We start from the raw sequence: 23,110 nt of genomic DNA on the forward strand, positions 1-23,110 counted from the left end.
TACTATTATAAAAATAAGAAATGTGACCAAGCCCTTTGAATTTCTTGCCTATCTTTCTTTGTTGTTCGTTTCATCCACCGAGAGGCTAACCTCTACGCTGCAGTCAAGTTTTACAGGTTTCTCATGTTAGAAGAATTACTTTAGAATTCAAGCTAGTTAATTTTATTGCCTTTTCACCCAGTTGCTTCTTTTCTCCGACAAGAGACTAACCTTGCGGTGAAGAAGTTTTACAGGTTTCTCACATTGGGAGAATAATTTTTGAATTCAAATGAGTTTAATTTATTGCCTTTTTCAACCCGTTGCTTCTTTCCTCCGACAAGAGACTAACCTTTCGGAGAAGAAGTTTTACAGGTTTCTAATACGAGGTGAATAATTTTCGAATTCAAAAGAGTTTAATTTATTGCCTTTTTCATCCCGTTGCTTCTTTCCTCCGACAAGAGACTAACCTTGCAGTGAAGAAGTTTTACAGGTTTCTGATATTAGGGGAATAATTTTCGAATTCAAAAGAGTTTAATTTATTGCCTTGCTTCTTTCCTCCGACAAGAGACTAAACTTGCAGTGAAGAAGTTTTACAGGTTTCTCATATTAGGGGAATAATTTTCGAATTCAAAATAGTTTAACTTATTGTCTTTTTCACCCCGTTTCTTCTTTCCTCCGACAAGAGACTGACCTTGCGGTGAAGAAATTTTATAGGTTTCTCCATATTAGGGGAATAATTTTCGAATTCAAAATAGTTTAACTTATTGCCTTTTTCACCCCGTTTCTTCTTTCCTCCGATAAGAGACTAACCATGCGGTGAAGAAGTTTTACAGGTTTCTCTTAGTTGAATTTTTTTCGGATTGTTAAGACAAGGGACCATGCGGAAAAATTTTATTGGATTCATTGCGTGTTGTTTCTACAGAGAAAAGATTCGTAAAGATAAAAAAAATCAGTAGTAAATAATTATCAGTATAATGCATAAGAAAATTGTGATCAAAAATCCCCCCACTCTTCAAATGGTTTTTAATTAATCATTTATTTTTATTTATGTAACTTTTTATAAAAGAGAGTGGAACGTAGAAGCTGATCAGGCCTTCATAAACACTATAACATTTCAAGTCATGTGTCATAAAAACAGCATCGAAAAATGTTTCTTATCTCGTCGTCTTACAATAGGTTGGATTGGTTTTCAATTCTAGCCAATATCCATTTCCTAATAAGTCACGACATTCTTTTCGTTTTTCAATATTCAACATTTTAAGAATATGCGTTGGTGAAAATAAAAATAAAAAGTTAGGCTATTGCATTGCTGCTTTAGTTCTTACCTTTTCGGTCTTGGAAAACCAAATTATCTCTATGGGCCGAGTGGTACAAGCTATTTAGAATAAGATAGAGTGTTATTATTATTAGTAACGGGTTGCAACACCTCTATAGAATTACCACCTCTTCATAATTATAAGGATATGGAGTTGATAGCCACAAACCCCAAAATGGGAGGGGGAGATTCTTGACCGGTAGTAAAAAAGGGAATTTATCGTTATTCAGAGTGTACTGACTGTTCCATTACACCCCACAGAGAGCTTTGTGAATTTCCCTGCGACCGGTATTCATTCTCTGTAGCTGATGCAGTCGTGTTTAAATTTCTGACTAGACAGGATTGCATTTGGCCCTAATTGTCGCAGTTTAATTTAATTAAAACACCTGGCTTTGTTTTATGTCAATTGAGGCATTAATTAAAACACCTGACTATGTTTAATGTTAATCGAGGCATTAATTAAAACACCTGACTATGCTTCATATTATTCCAGACATTAACTTAACCACCTGACTATGTCTTATGTTGTTCGAGGCAAGGCATAATTGTTGCTAATCTGGACATATATTCAGCATTGAATGATTTAATGTCGAGAAACATTAGAGAGCTCGTTTGTTAATATCCTGAAGGTCAATGAGCTTACTTTTTTTCATTAATAAACAGCCATTAAATACAAATAATCACTACTGAGGCTCGATTGTCTTCATATCTTTTTTTCCTTTTTGTTTCTTTCATCCGGTAAGAAGGTATTTAGCCCTTACTGCATAGTGGTTAAGGTACTGAGTTGTTGCTGAGCAGGATCTTAGTTCCAACCCCTGGAAGGTGGCTTGAAGTTTACCCAACTTTATGTCAATGCGTACCAGTTTCTATAGGAAGCTAAGGCTATCGGTGTGAAATGAATGAACACAATGCCACTATGTTATTGTCTTTAAAATTATAGAGACTTACTCTAGGTTTGAAGCCTTTAATCCAATATCTAGCATTAGTCTTTCATTAGCTTTGGTTGTTGCAGAAGTGTTTTACGTTTAAAAAGGTTAGTACTTCAAACAATCGCTAAAAAATTCATGATTAGAAAGCTAAACATTTAAAACATGACTACCTATTCGTGCTTACTCATAATCAGGTGATCACCTTTCAACTCTTTTCTCCTCAGTTTCTTCTGGTAGTGAAGCAGGATTTGGCATTTTAGTGCTGCTTTCCTGAATAGTGTTTCAATGCGTTTTTCTTTTCTTAATTAAATATTTTAGACTAATCAAGAGCATACTTTTTTTTATTTCTTTTCTTACGAGGATTCTGGAAACATAAAATAACGGTAGTCAAATGAAACACCGTATATTGGACATAATAACTCTAAGTAAAATACTAATTTTAAGACTTTCCCTGCCTTCTGAACCTTTCGTCACAGAAAAGCAATCACACGTAAAAAACGTTTGTCATTAACATTAAACAAATTATTGCTTGAAGTTATTAATTACACAAACTAATTAGTGCTAATAATTAAAGTTATTCTTAGATTTTTTTCTCTAAATGAAAATATTTTACGTCTATATTTTCCTTGTAATAAAGCGAAGCTTTGACGAAAACGCACAATAATTGTCTTGCTTTTAAGGATGAGAAATAGAATTTTTTTTTTTAAATGTGCCATTGAGATACAAATTTTCAAACTTTAATTTTCGAACCTATTGATAATCAATTTTAACAAAAAATTGATGAAAAATATTAAATTATAAAATTACAAAAGACTGTAAAATTTTTCGTATTTACAATTGGGGGCCCTAAAAATGTGATACTCTGGGAAAGTGTCACGAACATCTGTTTCTGCGATAGCTAGATTCTGAATATCAAGTAAATATGTTTCAGTACAGTCTCTTTTTAAGCATTTAACGCTACATTAAATTCGATCCTAGAATTGAATATAGAATAGAATTCAGAACAGAGATACTGACAATAGCAAAATCTGAGCAAATTTATTTATTCAACATAAAATTAAAAAGTGAAAATTTTTTTTGCAGTCATTGCAGTATTAATTAATTGTTTACTGATAATATGTAAATAACTAATCTTGTTTTTAAGATTGCATATTTTTATATGACATGTTTCTATGACTATTTTAACTGAATCTTAATATAGGGGAGAGGTTTTTACTTTGAGACTGTGGCTGTTTATAATAATCTATGATGGCAACATTAGCATTATTTTTATTACTAATTATGACTCATAAGATGGCATTATAGTAAGATATAATATCTTATAGTATCTTAGAATATTTTTAGTATTTTAATAGTACTTTAATAGACTTCATAGTATTTTAATAGTATTTTATTAATGTCATGGGGAGAGAAAAAATCTAAGCACTTTAAAGTGAATTACTTTTTATCCTATTTTCCTTTTTTTTTCAATATGAATTTATAAATCTATTAAGCTTAATGTTAGAAACCTATAGATGAAAAGGTTTCGAATTGCTTTTTGTTATGAGAAAATAATGATACCTCATTTATGATGAGAAATCCAGGATACAGCATAATTTTTAATAATTTCGTTACCTTTTCGTACAAATGGTTGCTTTCTAATACATTGTTATCTTTTAAATATCCAAATATTAAATTTATTATAACAATGATATATTATTACAATTTATTATAACGCATTATTTGCTTTAATGCCTGAATTTTGATTTGATACTTATTATTATTTTTAAAAAATCAGTTTGCTTTTGGATCATTTTAGCAAAACATGATATGTCTTTGTTAAAAACATTTAAAGGAAGTTTCAGTTTTCGTACTCTTTCCTCTGGACTTTTTCCTCCTATCTTCTTATTTATTTTGATAAAAGTTATTTACCTTTATCTCAAATAAGCTTAAAGTATATTCATACAGAAAATAAAGAAATAAAAATATTACAGTGGTGTGCCAATTATCTGGAAAAATTGGGACCAATGCTGATTCGGATAATGGAAAATTCGAATAATTGGACAACTTTAAAAAAACGACTATCAGAATATTTTTCCGTAACTTCCCTTCACACTTTTTCCAGGCTTAGGATTAGCAATTGCAATTTAAAATTTATGCATTTTAGGGCCCTTAAACCGAAGGGCCCTGGGTTCTTTCCATGTGAAAATCTCGCTCTGATGAGAAATATCCGAAGGTACATCAAGGTCTTGTTTCTGGGACAGTTTGCAATTTCTCCTTTAAATGACTGGTGAATTTTTATTTATCAGCCATTTAAAAATATTGCAAAAGAAATTTTATTAACATTCTTCATTCCTAATATCAATTATTACAATGAATGTTATAGTTTTAAATTTAGAAGTTTTGATATACTTAAGTTTGGATATATTTCTTCCTATATATGAACAAAGTCAACCAACGTGAATAAAACACAAATAATGTCTCGCGGTTCTATAAACAATAACCTTTCTCAATGTCGAAACACAAAATGACATATCGTCGCATTTAAAAAAAACGTCATTTTGTGTTCCGACATTGAGGAAGGTTATTGTTTATAAGACCGAAATCCAGTTTTGTGCCATTATTTGTGCTTTATTTACCTTGGTTGGCTTTATTCATAGTTTCTAATAATTTGTATTGCATAATTTCAGATTAATTATTAATCTATATTTGAAATTTTTTAGAAGTTAAATTGATTTTTATATGATGAGTTATTCCAAATATCCTATTCATAAATCGTTGCATTAAAAACTCATATAATTTTTTTAATATATAATTTCTATTACTATTACAGGGGAAAGGCTTGTGTAATTAAATATGTATATTGTTTTTATGCTGTAAACCTGATTAAAAGTGCTAAAGTTAAAAACTAAGATGTGAAAAGTATCCCGAGGTACAACATTTTTTTTCAACCAATATGAATTATGAAAACGCTTTCATTTCCAATTTAGATAATTTTTTCTATTAAAAGGAAAATAATTTATATTTAGCAGTATAAAAGTAAACCAACGTGATTAAGGCACAAATAACGGCACGACTGTAGTTTTGCTTTTATAAATAAGAACCTTCTTTAGTGTGGAAACACAAAATGGCATATCATCACAAACAATTAATGTCATCTTATGTTTTGACACTAAATATTCTTGTTTATAGAACCAAAAAACTACAGTATGCTCATTTTGGGTTTTATTCTCATTGGTTAGCTTCATTCATATCTTCTATTATTATTTTTTGATTAATTGCATCCGAATTATCCACAAGTCTATAAATTAAAGATCTTTGATCTTTTACATTATTCATTTTTCCGAATATCCTATCCGTGAATCGTCAAATTTAAAACATTTTTAAAAATATTTTTAAAAAAATTTAATTTTTTATTTCTTAAACATATTTTTTTTAAGCATAGAATAAGCATGAAAACGTTTATTATGCTGTTAAGGGGAGGAGTTTTTCCTTCTGAAAAAAAGTTACTTTAAACAGTTTAAAAAAAAATTTTTAAAAAAAATTACTGTAAGAATAAATTATTTAACAAAAACGTACATAATGAAAAATTCCGGATGAAATTAAGGTAAAAAGTACCAAAATTCAATACTTTTTACCGCAAAAACCATTTTACCATAGGATTTCACGGAACAAAAAATCTGATATACCGTAATTTTTACAGTAATATTTACTGTAAAATCATTAAATCACTGTAATTAGAAAAATATTTCAGAAAAAATTACCGATATGGAAAAACATAAAATGACTAAATCATTGTAATTAAATAAATACTGCAAAAATAACGGTATAAAATTTCGAGGGAAAAAAAAGTTTTTACGGTAAAACGTACAGACCTGCGGATGTTGCACTCAGGGTGAATGTACTTTCTACCGTTATTTTTTTTCCTAAGTGTTTTTTACAGTGTAGTTTGTAATATTTTTCTGTAATTCAAAGTATTATTTTCAAATGAGGAAAAGCGAAAACAATCAACGCTATTTGACTAGAAATTCTGTGACCAAATATGTCTTCCACTGGAAGAGGTCTTTCCATTTAAATTCGGAGAGAGAGAGCAGAGGATAGGCAGTGGGTGTGTAATAGGCATTCGTCGCTAAACTGCTTGTGTTTACCCACTTCCCCTACGATCAGTATGAGTAATTGGAAGACGGGGGTCTACCCAATTTTTCGGTACATGCTGTTTCTCCTGACTTTTGAATATTGAGTAGGAATTGTTCTCAGCTACAAAAGCGAAAACCGTTTGGGGGGGGGCATGAAATAAAAAAATTCTATTGGAGTTTGGAGGGGGGAGGGGAAAGACGCTTCACGCCAGAACGAATGCCGTATAAAAGCTCGTGTAATCTAAAGTAGAAAGTGAGGATAGCGAGTTACGGTTGCGAGTAGAGGATTTTTCAGCCATCGAACACAAGGCCTTTTCTGGCGAAAACTCATGGAAATGTCCTTTGGCTTGCTAATTTAATCACAGAAAATTCTTCGCCAGATACTGGGGCTATTGAATATGGCTCTTAAAGTAAACGGGGCAGAAAAGGGGTGGTTTTCTTTTTTTTTTACTCTCCCCTCTCCCCAAACTAGGTGGAATAAGTTAAAAAGTCTTTCACGGATTTTTAATAAAATGAAACATCGTATCTGTATTGGAGGAATACAGTTGCCATTAGACAAATTTGTTATGTGTTGTAAGTAAGGAAAGATTAAAGTAATGAAACTTGTTTGGTAGTAAAAATTACAAGTTTGATTGCTTACCTTTTTTTCCAGATATTTTCTTTCACAGTTTATTAAGTAGCAAAAATGCTTTTTTGTAGGTCGAAAAAGAAATTTTTTCTTTTAGAGAGAGTTGGTCATTTTCAAAATTCGGTGTCTTATGGGAGTTGAAAAAAATAATGATACATGCTTTTTAAAACTGCTAAGCAATTCACTTTTGATTTATATGTTTAGCGTTTTTCAAAAAGTTTTCTACTTTCTTATTTTTTATTTTAATTATGTATAGTTGATACAGTTTTAAACAGATATTATGATTAAGTGAAAATAATCACTTACTTTTCACTTTTCGAATAATCGAAAAATATTTTCTTTAAATAGTGGGTCATTTTCAAAATTCAGTATCATATAGGAATTGGTAAAAAAATTAGAATATGTAATTTTCAAAAAATTATTAAACAACTAACTTTTGCTTTACTTTTTAATTTTTTTTTTCAAGTAGTTCCTCTACTTCGTTTTTATTTTGATAATTTTTAGACCATAAAATTTTGGGCAGATGTTATAGAAAGAGGAAAATAATAGCCCTTCAAACTCTATTTTTACTTTTTGTTGAAATATCAAAGAAATATTTTGCTGAAGAGTAGGTCAGTTAAGTTCAGCTTGACTAATTAAACATTTTTCTAATTATTCATTTCCTTCTTATTTTTTTAATGGTTTTTAGTCGACAGTTTTTATCCAAATATTATGGCCAGGTAAAAATAATTTTTTGAAAGATCAAAAAATATTTTATGAAAAATGCGTCATTTTCAGAATTTGCAATAATAAGGGAATTGAAAACAAAAAAGAAAATATATCATTTTTAAAAATAATTAAGCGAATATACTGAAGAGCCAACCACTTCGACATTTTCAATAAACTTGTCTGGATGACGTGGTGGGCACGTGATTCAGTTGGAAAGGTACGTAACTGTTGTTGGAGAAGGCAAGGAATCATTCTTGTCCTCATTTTGCGCTGCAAGTGAAGGAAAAAGATTGTACTGATTTAAACGAATTCGATAGAAGGTGGATCGTAATGGCCAAAAAATTCGAAACGTGCGTCCCTGAAACTACACTGAAGATAGATTGCTCACAATCTGCCGTTATGTAAAGTAGATAAATGACGGTGAAACCAGAAGTAGACGCTGAGGCTTTATATGTACACGTGTCATCAAAGAAAAAAGAATCTGAAGGCTGCCCCGTTTGTTAAATAAATATCGACTCCAGACAGTGGCTTGGCTGGTAACCCAATGCAATGCAGGTCCAAGTGCAAGTGTTTCGAAACACTAAGTTCAGAGAACACTGTTAAATGTTTCACTGCACATCAGACATTCCACTCTTGTGCCTCTGCTGACCAAGCGTCACCATCAACTGCGTCTACAGTGAGGTCTAAGAACACCGATACTGGACCATGGTAAAGTGGAAGACAGTTGAATCACGATTTCTCATTCTTCATATCAAAGGTTCCGTCAAGGTGCGCCATCTTCCAGCAGAACAGCTGCTCCCCACGTGCTCAATAGGTCATACAGGCTGGTAAGGGCGGTATTACGCTTTGGGGGTCATCTTCATGAGCAGCTATAGGCCCACAGCTGTGGTAAAACAGATCCTGAAAGCTGCGGACTGTCTGAGCAGAATTACAGTTCAGTCTGTTTTGCCATCTATAAATGAATTCTCAATTTACAAGGGTGGTTCTAAAAGTACCAGGAAGAATTTACCGTACTTCTTTTGTCACCTAACTTCCCGGATTTGTATCCGATCGAGAATCTGTGGAATCACTTTAGTCGGGTTGTTTTCGCCATGAAATGTAACCTAGAGAAGTAGCATGAAATGTAACCTGACCGCGGCACTGGTGTCGGCATGGCTCAGCATATCAGCGAACACCTTCAAGTTAGACTCTGTTCCTGCAAGTCTCGCAGCAGTCTGTTCTGCGAACGATGGTTTTTCGCTTTTGCTTGATGGTCACATTAATGAGACTGAACTGTGTATCCAATACTGCTTTTCAAATAGTTCAATTTTTCTCTATTCATTTCAGGAAAATGTAGAGACTATTCTAAATTCTTTTTTAATTTTAATTTTATATTCTCCCCCCTCTCTTTTTTTTTAACAATTATGATAGTTTATTGATTTCAAAAATATGATTAACAAAAATAAATAAATCTGATTATAATCAATACCCCTTTTCAAACAGTTCAATTTTTCTCTGTTCATTTGAGAAAAATGCTAAGACTATTCTGAAATCTTGATTATTTTCTATTTGGTACCTTTTTCCTGCCTTTTCAATTTGATTCAATAAATACAGTCAATTCGTTATAACTCGAAGTACGATAACTCGAATATTACTATAACTCGATTTTTTATGAGGTCCCGACCCTTTTATCTTCAATTTCATGTTAATTATTCTCGATTATTCGAATTTTACTCCCTTTAATTCGATTTTTTTTTGGATCTTTTAAAGCAAGAAAAAAAGCCTAGGAGCTGATATCTTGCCCCTTCCTTTGCAACACACACACAATGTCTTTCGCACTCTTCATGGAGAAGCTAAAGCTGTCCCTCTTGAAATATGTGAACAGTGGTTAAATGAAACGTTACCAAATTTACTTCAAGGATGCAGATAAAATGATGTTTTGAATATTGATGAAATGGGCTTATTTTTTACATGTCTTCCAAATAAGACTATGTTAAGGATGAAAACTGCTCAGGGGGTAAAATGAGCAAGGAACGTTTGACTGTCCTAGTTGGAGGAAATGCGTCTGGGACAGAGAAATCGCCCTTACTTATTATCGGAAAATACCGAAATCCCCGATGTTTCAAGAATGTAAAAACGCATCCTTTGGATTACAACTCTAACAAAAAGTTTCGGATGACATCAGTTTTATTTGAAGACTATGTAAGAAAATTGGATCGGAAATTCTTCGCTAAAAAAAGAAAAGTGATACTCTTTACAGATAAATGCACAGCCCATTGAATTTGATAGCCCTACCTTATTTGAAAGCAGTAAACTTGCAGTTTCTCCCGCCAAACANAGAAAAGGGGTGGTTTTCTTTTTTTTTTACTCTCCCCTCTCCCCAAACTAGGTGGAATAAGTTAAAAAGTCTTTCACGGATTTTTAATAAAATGAAACATCGTATCTGTATTGGAGGAATACAGTTGCCATTAGACAAATTTGTTATGTGTTGTAAGTAAGGAAAGATTAAAGTAATGAAACTTGTTTGGTAGTAAAAATTACAAGTTTGATTGCTTACCTTTTTTTCCAGATATTTTCTTTCACAGTTTATTAAGTAGCAAAAATGCTTTTTTGTAGGTCGAAAAAGAAATTTTTTCTTTTAGAGAGAGTTGGTCATTTTCAAAATTCGGTGTCTTATGGGAGTTGAAAAAAATAATGATACATGCTTTTTAAAACTGCTAAGCAATTCACTTTTGATTTATATGTTTAGCGTTTTTCAAAAAGTTTTCTACTTTCTTATTTTTTATTTTAATTATGTATAGTTGATACAGTTTTAAACAGATATTATGATTAAGTGAAAATAATCACTTACTTTTCACTTTTCGAATAATCGAAAAATATTTTCTTTAAATAGTGGGTCATTTTCAAAATTCAGTATCATATAGGAATTGGTAAAAAAATTAGAATATGTAATTTTCAAAAATTATTAAACAACTAACTTTTGTTTCACTTTTTAATTTTTTTTTCAAGCAGTTCCTTTACTTCGTTTTTATTTTGATCATTTTTAGTCCATAAAATTTTGGGCAGATGTTATAGCAAGAGGAAAATAATAGCCCTTTAAACTCTATTTTCACTTTGCAGAAATATCAAAGAAATATTTTGCTGAAGAGTAGGTCAGTTAAGTTCAGCTTGACTATTTAAACATTTTTCTAACTATTCATTTCCTTCTTCTTTTTTTAATTGTTTTTAGTCGACAGTTTTTATCCAAATATTATGGCCAGGTAAAATTAATGACTTTTTTGAAAGATCAAAAAATATTCTATGAAAAATGCGTCATTTTCAAAATTTGAAATAATAAGGGAATTGAAAACAAAAAAGAAAATATATCATTTTAAAAAATAATTAAGCGAATATACTGAAGAGCCAACCATTTCCACATTTTCAATAAACTTGTCTGGATGACGTGGTGGGCACGTGACTCAGTTGGAAAGGTACATAACTGTTGTTGGAGAAGGCAAGGAATCATTCTTTTCTTTATTTTGCGCTGCAAGTGATGGGAAAAAATGTACTGATTTTAACGAATTCGATAGAAGGTGGATCGTAATGGCCAAAAAATTCGGAACGTGCGTCCCTGAAACTACACTGAAGTTAGACTGTTCACAATCTGCCGTTATGCAAAGTAGATAAATGACGGTGATACCAGCAGTAGACGCTGAAGCTTTAGATGTACACGTGTCCTCAAAGAAAAAGGAATCTGAAGGCTGCCCCGCTTGTTAAATAAATATCGACTCCAGACAGTGGCTTGGCTGGTAACCCAATGCAATGCAGGTCCAAGTGCAAGCGTTTCGAAACACTAAGTTCAGAGAACACTGTTAAATGTGGGACTGCGCATCAGACATCCCACTCTTGTGCCTCGGCTGACCAAGCGTCACCATCAACTGCGTCTACAGTGAGGCCTAAAAACACCGACACTGGACCATGTTAAAGTAGAAGACAGTTGAATCACGATTTCTCATTCCTCATATCAAAGGTTGCGTCAAGGTGCGCCATCTTCCAGCAGAACAGCTGCTCTCCACGTGCACAATAGGTCATACAGGCTGGTAATGGCGGTATTACGCTTTGGGGGTCATTTTCATGAGCAGCTATGGGCCCACAGCTGTGGTAAAACTGATCCTGAAAGCTGCGGACTGTCTGATCAGAATTACAGTTCAGTCTGTTTTGTCATCTAGAAATGAATTCTCAATTTACAAGGGTGGTTCTAAAAGTACCAGGAAGAATTTACCGTGCTTCTTTTGTCACCTAACTTCCCGGATTTGCATCCGATCGAGAATCTGTGGAATCACTTTAGTCGGGTTGTTTTCGCCATGAAATGTAATCTAGAGAAGCTGACCGTGGCACTGGTGTCGGCATGGCTCAGCATATTAGTGAACACCTTGCTGTCCGTTCTACGAAAGATGGTTTTTCGCTTTTGCCTGATGGTCAAATTAGTGAGTCTGAACTGTGCATCCAATACTACTTTTTAAATAGTTCAATTTTTCTCTATTCATTTCAGGAAAATGAAGAGACAATTCTAAATTATTTTCTAATTTTAATCTTATATTCTCTTCCCTCTCTTTTCAAGCTGATTTAACAATTATGATAGTTTATTGATTTCGAAAGTATGATTTACAAAAATAAATAAAATCCGATTATAATCAATACCCCCTTTTCGAATAGTTCAGTTTTTCTTTGTTCATTTGAGAAAAAAGTTAAGACTATTCTAAAATCTTGATTCTTTTCTATTTGGTACCTTTTTCCTGCCTTTTCAATTTGATTCAATAAATAATTATATTTTATTGCGTCCAAAAATATGATGCAAATGTGTAGGATCTGTTAACAGTCAATATAATCAGTACCGCATTACAAATAGTTCAATTTTTCTCTATTCATTTGAGAAAAGTGTTGAGACTATTCTGAAATTTTAATTTATTTCCCCCCTCTCTTTTTCAATTTGATTTATAAATAATGGCATTTTATTGATTTTAAAAATATGATTCAAACAAATAAATAAAATGGAATCACATAGTCATTATAATCATTATCACATTTCAAATTTCAATTCTCTATTTAATTGAGGAAATCTTGAGACTATTTTAAAATCTTTATTCTTCCTCTCTTTTTCAATTTGATTTAATAATTAATGATAATTTGTTGCTTTCAAATACATCATTGATACAGATGTCTAAGATCTATAACAGAGTCGTTATAATCAATACCACATTTCAAATAGTTCAATTTTACAACAACAATAAACAAACAAACTTTATTGGGAACAAAAACAAACACATAAATACAAAGAATATATAATTTTTCTCCATTCATTTAAGAAAAGTGTTGAGACTATTCTGAAATTTGATTAATTTTCATTTAATATTTTTTTCCTCTCTTTAATTTGATTTATAAATAATGATATTTTATATATTTTAAAAACATGATTGAAACAAATAAATAAAATTGGATCACACAGTCATTATAGTCAATATCATATTTCAAATTTCAATTTTTCTCTATTTAATTGAGGAAAATGTTGAGACTATTCAAATGCAAACAATCCAGACAAAATCCTTATTCATCTCCAAGTAATATCTTCTTCCCCTCTCTTCTATTTGATTTATAATTAGTGTCATTTTATTGATTTTAAAAAAAAATCATATGTGGGATCTGCTATCAAAGTAATTATCAAATCAATACCATGTTTCAAATTTCAATTTTTCTCTATTAAATTGTGGAAAATGTTGAGACTATTCAAATCCAAACAATCCAGACAAAATCCTTATTCATCTCCAAGTAATATCTTCTTCCTCTCTCTTCTATTTGATTTATAATTAGTGTTATTTTATTGATTTTAAAAAAATATCATATGTGGGATCTGTTATCAAAGTAATTATCAAATCAATACCATATTTCAAATTTCAATTTTTCTCTATTAAATTGAGGAAAATGTTGAGACTATTCAAATCCAAACAATCCAGACAAAGTCCTTATTCATCTCCAAGTAATATCTTCTTCCCCTCTCTTCTATTTGATTTATAATTAGTGTTATTTTATTGATTTAAAAAAATATCATACGTGGGATCTGCTATCAAAGTAATTATCAAATCAATACCATATTTCAAATTTCAATTTTTCTCCATTAATTTGAGGGAAAATGTTGAAACTATTCTGAAATCTTTGTTCATTTCCATTTAATATTCTCTCTCTTTTCAATTTGATTTAAGTATTTTCGGAAGTAAATACTTAATTGAAATAATAATGCCCCATTCCAAATTCTGCATCGACGAGAAAGATTTATAGTTGCTCATTAGCATAGAACGTGTACTGCCTCTTAAATAGCAATAACCTTCTGCAGTGGGTTTATACTCCCTGCAGAGTCTATAAAAGCGTCTCGTTAATTTATGTGGTGCTAAATTTTAATTAGTCGTAACTAAAAGCTCAATCAACATAAATTAAATACAGATGAAATATTTATTCTTTATTCATCAATTGCATATAAATCACGCTTGATATTAATTAAAGGCTTAAATGACCAATGGTAGCATAAAGTGAAAGTGAAGATTCTTAATTTCGATTCAGATGTAAAATGTTTATAAAGGAAAAGAATCGGAAATTTAACAGCTATTTAATTAATTTAAGAAATTTTCCATTTTTGTTAATCAATTTTTACAAGAGGAAAAGTGAAGGAAAAAGGAACGTATTTTTCTTTTCGTAGTAATAAATGCATTACGTCAGCATTTTTGAGATGAATAAATAATAATTATTAATAACAATAGTTAATATTAATAATTAATGATAATAAAAACTAATAATAATAATAATAAAAATAATAATAATTATTATTATTATTATTATTATTATCATTATTATTAATAATAATAATAATAATTAATAACACATGGAAGCTGAAAAAAAGTATTTTCTTTTAAATTGTTGAATTTTATTAAAATCAAAGCTAAAAACGTACGGAGTCTTACTCAAGTAATAAATTGTTGTGGAAATTCGATAAAAAGAAATAATTATATTTCTCTTTTATTTCGGTTTGTATATTTATTTATTTTGTATTTACAAATAACTCGAAGATAAAAACATTTTCGAATATCAAGTTTTTATGGAAATTATAAAGCAAAAATTATTCATTTATTTATTATTTTATTTTTTTAATAAATAAATTGCCGCAAATATCGAAGTGAGTAATCTTATTCGAAGAATGAAACTCTTAAGAAAATAATTAAAATAGCGAATTTTGATTTAAAATAAAACAATATAAATTTTAAAAACTGAAACAAAAATTGTAAAAAAATTCATGTATTGCAAAAATCAAGAAGAAATTTCAAAATTGCTTGCAAAACATCATATAAAAAATATCATGCATTCAGCAATTGGTCTTGAATTGAGGGTCTTCTTGAACGTTGAAAGCTTGAAAGTTTCCACTGCATTCACTCTTTAATTAATTAATTTAATTTCCCAACTTACTTAATTTAACTTTACTTCATTACTTAACTTTACTTTATTTAATTTCTTAAGTATGTAGTAAATAAAATTCAAAAGTCATGTTAATAAATTAATTAAGTAGGTTTATCTTAATTTTTAATTCTTAGTACATAAGAAATATATGAATAACACGTTATATTAAAAAAAAAAAACATAATAAGACTTGTGGAAAAATACAGACGTAACTTTCTGCATAAGTTGACCACTTGTTTACTTTGACCACAAAAGCAACGCACAGTGATTGGTCAATATACACAGTTTAATAATAAATAACACACTGTAATAACAAATTTTATGTTTGTTTTAATGTATAATCTGAAAATATGTCATTTTGGAAGATATTTCCTAATTTTTGAAGTCAGATTATCACCTTTTATACATACGTTCACTTTTTTGTCTCTGTATAAATTGACCGCGAAAGCAATGAACCACAAGGGGTCAACTTACTCAGTTTAATAATTAAGTGACACACAGTAATAATAAATTTTGCATATTAAAACCAATAAAACAAATTCTATATTTGTTTTAATACATAATCTAAAAACATGCTCATTTTAAGGAAATATTCAAGAAATTTTAATGTGAGATTATCATTTTTTATGCATGTATGTTATACAAATAAGTTAAGCACATTTTATACGGAATTTAAATATAAATATCTGGAAACACGATCTTTCAATTTAATTAATCGATTTACAAATTATTTCGAACTTAATGTATTTAATTTCATTTAACATACCTAACACAACTTAACTTAACCATACAACAAAAGTAGAAACTACGTATTTCAAACTGATTGACTTGTTCAACAAACTATTCCAAACTTAGCATACGTAACTTAACATATTTAATATAACTTAACGTAACATACTTACGATATAATGCTTAACAAATTTAACATAACATTAAATACTTAACATATTACACTTTACATTACATACTTAATATAATTCAGCATACTTAACATAACTTAACAATTTGAGGTAACTTAACGTATCTTAACTTAAACATAAATATCTAAAATCCAAAATGATTGAAAACAACTTTAAATTTTTCAAAATGTTTGGAAAATTTTGAAATTTGTAAAATTGTGTGGATTGTGAAATTTTTCAAACTGATTGAAACAAACTTGATCAACGAACTATTTTGAAATTATAACTTTTAATATATATTTTTAATATCCTTGTCAAAAGTGAACTAAAACAAATTTACTTATGAAAAGCAGGTGAATCTTTTGAGTGATATATCACACTGAGGGGGGGCTTAAGAGCATCAAATTAATTTAATTGTCCCTTGACATTTTCTAATAAAGACCTTTATTCTCCTCACAGTTTCATTTGGCAATCAAACTAGTCAAAATTGGAAAAACCGAAAGCGCAAAAAATTTGAAAAATCATTTTTGGGATGAGGAATCACAGCGAAGGTAGTAACAAAAGGAGGAAAATACGTTTGATTGCAGGTTGAACTTTCAAATGCATTTACTCTTTATACAATTACATCTAACAATCAAAATTATTTCACTACTTTTATTCATATCTTCACTGTAACTGACTTCGATAATGATTCATCAGATTTTGGTAATTCTCTTTTCCTTCTCGTAACTTAAAAATGTTCACAAATATTCTATATTTCAAAGGTAATGATTAAGAACATTCCTGAATAACTAACCTGTTAAGTAATTTTAATCAGAGTATTGTAAGCACTTGTCATTCTTGGATGAACAAATCACGATTTATAACACCGCCAGATGGCCGAGCGGTCAGCATTCCTAACTGTGAAGTTAATGGTTGCGGGTCCGAATCCCGCTCAGGGTATGGAATGTTTCTCTCAGTGTGTTGTTCTCTACTGTGTGATGCGTGAATGTGGCCTACCCTATGAATGGGTATCTGGGGCAGTGTGGCGTGGGCAATGCTGCTCGCCTCCGCGACTTAGGTTCACAGGTGCCCACTGGGTGACGTTAAATGAGCAACACTTCCGTCATCTTCTTAGGTGAAGAACGAAGCAGCCCTTGCTTTTATATAGTTTTTAACTTTATACAGTTTATTTAATAACCGAAGTAAAACATCACATTCACATTTCACATTTATTTTATGTTCCAGGAATTTTTAAGTAAAGTTATGTCTCTCTCTTACAATGTATCTAAACGTTGGTCAACATAATTTCATATTTAAAGCTAAGAGGCTTGCAAATTCATCGTTTTTCTTTTAGCCTATACTGATCCCAAATATTAACCTATTAACCTATAATAATCAAATTCTATCTCATTTATTGTTACATCAATTCTAAGTAACAAGACTTCTTTGCACTGTACTAGCTGTATGGTTTAGTACAGTAATTAGGAAGCCTGATTATGGTGTGAAAGTCACCGGTTCAAACCTGGTAACATCAATAAAGCTATATAAAAACGAAAATTCAACTAGAATCAATAAATAAATTGTAAAATGCTTTACTTTTGTATCCCAGCAGATCATCGAAGTCAAGCATCACTGACTGCGGTCAGTGTGCGGGTGGGTGACCACTTTCTTCCAGAAACTCCTAAAACTNCCTCTCTTCTATTTGATTTATAATTAGTGTCATTTTATTGATTTTAAAAAAAAATCATATGTGGGATCTGCTATCAAAGTAATTATCAAATCAATACCATGTTTCAAATTTCAATTTTTCTCTATTAAATTGTGGAAAATGTTGAGACTATTCAAATCCAAACAATCCAGACAAAATCCTTATTCATCTCCAAGTAATATCTTCTTCCTCTCTCTTCTATTTGATTTATAATTAGTGTTATTTTATTGATTTAAAAAAAATATCATATGTGGGATCTGTTATCAAAGTAATTATCAAATCAATACCATATTTCAAATTTCAATTTTTCTCTATTAAATTGAGGAAAATGTTGAGACTATTCAAATCCAAACAATCCAGACAAAGTCCTTATTCATCTCCAAGTAATATCTTCTTCCCCTCTCTTCTATTTGATTTATAATTAGTGTTATTTTATTGATTTAAAAAAATATCATACGTGGGATCTGCTATCAAAGTAATTATCAAATCAATACCATATTTCAAATTTCAATTTTTCTCCATTAATTTGAGGGAAAATGTTGAAACCATTCTGAAATCTTTGTTCATTTCCATTTAATATTCTCTCTCTTTTCAATTTGATTTAAGTATTTTCGGAAGTAAATACTTAATTGAAATAATAATGCCCCATTCCAAATTCTGCATCGACGAGAAAGATTTATAGTTGCTCATTAGCATAGAACGTGTATGGCCTCTTAAATAGCAATAACCTTCTGCAGTGGGTTTATACTCCCTGCAGAGTCTATAAAAGCGTCTCGTTAATTTATGTGGTGCTAAATTTTAATTAGTCGTAACTAAAAGCTCAATCAACATAAATTAAATACAGATGAAATATTTATTCTTTATTCATCAATTGCATATAAATCACGCTTGATATTAATTAAAGGCTTAAATGACCAATGGTAGCATAAAGTGAAAGTGAAGATTCTTAATTTCGATTCAGATGTAAAATGTTTATAAAGGAAAAGAATCGGAAATTTAACAGCTATTTAATTAATTTAAGAAATTTTCCATTTTTGTTAATCAATTTTTACAAGAGGAAAAGTGAAGGAAAAAGGAACGTATTTTTCTTTTCGTAGTAATAAATGCATTACGTCAGCATTTTTGAGATGAATAAATAATAATTATTAATAACAATAGTTAATATTAATAATTAATGATAATAAAAACTAATAATAATAATAATAAAAATAATAATAATTATTATTATTATTATTATTATTATCATTATTATTAATAATAATAATAATAATTAATAACACATGGAAGCTGAAAAAAAGTATTTTCTTTTAAATTGTTGAATTTTATTAAAATCAAAGCTAAAAACGTACGGAGTCTTACTCAAGTAATAAATTGTTGTGGAAATTCGATAAAAAGAAATAATTATATTTCTCTTTTATTTCGGTTTGTATATTTATTTATTTTGTATTTACAAATAACTCGAAGATAAAAACATTTTCGAATATCAAGTTTTTATGGAAATTATAAAGCAAAAATTATTCATTTATTTATTATTTTATTTTTTTAATAAATAAATTGCCGCAAATATCGAAGTGAGTAATCTTATTCGAAGAATGAAACTCTTAAGAAAATAATTAAAATAGCGAATTTTGATTTAAAATAAAACAATATAAATTTTAAAAACTGAAACAAAAATTGTAAAAAAATTCATGTATTGCAAAAATCAAGAAGAAATTTCAAAATTGCTTGCAAAACATCATATAAAAAATATCATGCATTCAGCAATTGGTCTTGAATTGAGGGTCTTCTTGAACGTTGAAAGCTTGAAAGTTTCCACTGCATTCACTCTTTAATTAATTAATTTAATTTCCCAACTTACTTAATTTAACTTTACTTCATTACTTAACTTTACTTTATTTAATTTCTTAAGTATGTAGTAAATAAAATTCAAAAGTCATGTTAATAAATTAATTAAGTAGGTTTATCTTAATTTTTAATTCTTAGTACATAAGAAATATATGAATAACACGTTATATTAAAAAAAAAAAACATAATAAGACTTGTGGAAAAATACAGACGTAACTTTCTGCATAAGTTGACCACTTGTTTACTTTGACCACAAAAGCAACGCACAGTGATTGGTCAATATACACAGTTTAATAATAAATAACACACTGTAATAACAAATTTTATGTTTGTTTTAATGTATAATCTGAAAATATGTCATTTTGGAAGATATTTCCTAATTTTTGAAGTCAGATTATCACCTTTTATACATACGTTCACTTTTTTGTCTCTGTATAAATTGACCGCGAAAGCAATGAACCACAAGGGGTCAACTTACTCAGTTTAATAATTAAGTGACACACAGTAATAATAAATTTTGCATATTAAAACCAATAAAACAAATTCTATATTTGTTTTAATACATAATCTAAAAACATGCTCATTTTAAGGAAATATTCAAGAAATTTTAATGTGAGATTATCATTTTTTATGCATGTATGTTATACAAATAAGTTAAGCACATTTTATACGGAATTTAAATATAAATATCTGGAAACACGATCTTTCAATTTAATTAATCGATTTACAAATTATTTCGAACTTAATGTATTTAATTTCATTTAACATACCTAACACAACTTAACTTAACCATACAACAAAAGTAGAAACTACGTATTTCAAACTGATTGACTTGTTCAACAAACTATTCCAAACTTAGCATACGTAACTTAACATATTTAATATAACTTAACGTAACATACTTACGATATAATGCTTAACAAATTTAACATAACATTAAATACTTAACATATTACACTTTACATTACATACTTAATATAATTCAGCATACTTAACATAACTTAACAATTTGAGGTAACTTAACGTATCTTAACTTAAACATAAATATCTAAAATCCAAAATGATTGAAAACAACTTTAAATTTTTCAAAATGTTTGGAAAATTTTGAAATTTGTAAAATTGTGTGGATTGTGAAATTTTTCAAACTGATTGAAACAAACTTGATCAACGAACTATTTTGAAATTATAACTTTTAATATATATTTTTAATATCCTTGTCAAAAGTGAACTAAAACAAATTTACTTATGAAAAGCAGGTGAATCTTTTGAGTGATATATCACACTGAGGGGGGGCTTAAGAGCATCAAATTAATTTAATTGTCCCTTGACATTTTCTAATAAAGACCTTTATTCTCCTCACAGTTTCATTTGGCAATCAAACTAGTCAAAATTGGAAAAACCGAAAGCGCAAAAAATTTGAAAAATCATTTTTGGGATGAGGAATCACAGCGAAGGTAGTAACAAAAGGAGGAAAATACGTTTGATTGCAGGTTGAACTTTCAAATGCATTTACTCTTTATACAATTACATCCAACAAAAATTATTTAATAATTTATTAATAAATTATAATATAATACAATACAATACAATACAATACAATACAATGTAAATTAATATATAATAATTTATTTATAAATTATTTCGCTTCTTTTATTCATATCTTCACTGTGACTGACTTCAATAATGATTAATCAGATTTTGGTAAGTCTCTTTTCCTTCCCGTAACTTAAAAATGTTCATAAATATTCTATATTTCAAGGATAATGATTAAGAACATTCCTGAATAACTAACCTTTTAAGTAATTTTTGTGAAAATTAATCACTTGCCATACTTGGAAATCATGATTTATAACTCCGCCAGATGACCGAGCGGTCAGCATTCCTAACTGTGAAGTTAATGGTTGTGGGTCCGAATCCCTCTCAGGGCATGGAATGTTTCTCTCTGTGTGTTGTTCTCTGTTGTGTAATGCGTGAATGTGGCTTACCCTATGAATGGGTATCTGGGGCAGTGTGGCGTGGGTAACGTTGCTCGCTTCCGTGACTTATGTTCACAGGTGCCCACTGGGTAAAGTTAAATGAGCAACACTTCCGGCATCTTCCTAGGTGAAGAACGAAACACCCTTTGCTTTTACATTGGTTTTAACTGAATACAGTTTATTTAATAGCCGAAGTAAAAGAATTTGTACTTATTTTATGTTCCAGGAATTTTTAAGTTAAGTTATGTCTCTTACAAGGTATATAAACGTTGGTCAACATAATTTCATATTCAAAGCTAATAGGCTTACAAACTCATCTTTTTTCCTTTAGCCTATACTGATCCCAAATATTAACCTATTAACCTATAATGATGAAAATCTATCTCATTTATTGTTACATCAATTCCAAGTAACAGGACTTCATTGCCCTGTACTAGCTGTAGGGTTTAGTGCAGTATTTAAAAACCCTGATTATGGTGTGAAAGTCACCGGTTCTAACCTGGAATCCTCAGCAATAAAGCTATATAAAATCGAAAATTCAACTAGAATCAATAAATAAATTGTAAAATGCTTTATTTTTGCACAACTTATATATATTTTTCATATTTCCGCAATCGCATTGCTCTCACAGTAGTTCCTGGTGAATATGGAACCATAATATTCGTGCTTTGAACCATAATATCGTACCATTTCGATAAAAACTTAATGAGGTGTTAAATTGAACCATGTTGTCTGACACAAGATGAGCCATAGTATCGCGTTCAATGGGTTAACCATGTTCACTTGATTGACATGGAAAATAAATTTTTAAAAAAATTATGAGATGAAACGAACAGTTTGAGGATTTGAAACTTGAAGCAAATTATAAACCATCTGTACAAACTTATTGAGGAAAAATGCTGGGAGTTTAAAACTAACAACAGTTTAGAAGTTTAAAACATTCTTAAACTTTTAAAAAAATCACCGTTTTGGCGAAATTTTCCCCCAACATAAAAATTATTAATGCGCCGACAGGACTGTGTAGAGATCAGGGAACTGGCCTTGCTTCGGAAAGGTTCTGGGTTCGAATACCGGGCAAGGCATGGATATTCTTTTATTCTCTGTACTATCTGTCGTTACTGTGGGTGCAACGTTCGCCCACCTAATATGGCGCTTCTGAAAGAGTGACCAACAAAAATGCCCTGTAAAATGTCTGAATTGACGAAATGTTAACACAGGTGGGCATTGGAAATAAAAAAAATATTAATGCTGTTTTTTCAAATAAAAAAAAAATTATAGTTTAAGTGCCTTACACTTGAAGCAATGAGATGATTTTTAACTATATAAATAATCCTGCCCTGAAGAATAATCTGGGCTTTTGAACAGACAAACAACTTAAATATTTTACAGGTTATTAAACTTTTTTGAAAATCACCAAAGTGGCTACTTTTTCCCATCTAGATGAAAATTATCAAAATCACTGCCTTATTCTCAGTTTTTGCAAATTTTTATGAGCCCAGGTAATGTAGCATTTGAGTGAATTTTTAAATATTAAAAAAGTTGACCATCAACGCTTCTCATTTTCGCAA

The sequence above is a fragment of the Parasteatoda tepidariorum genome, chromosome 1, assembly GCF_043381705.1.
Source record: "Parasteatoda tepidariorum isolate YZ-2023 chromosome 1, CAS_Ptep_4.0, whole genome shotgun sequence".
In the NCBI taxonomy this organism is placed as follows: domain Eukaryota; kingdom Metazoa; phylum Arthropoda; class Arachnida; order Araneae; family Theridiidae; genus Parasteatoda; species Parasteatoda tepidariorum.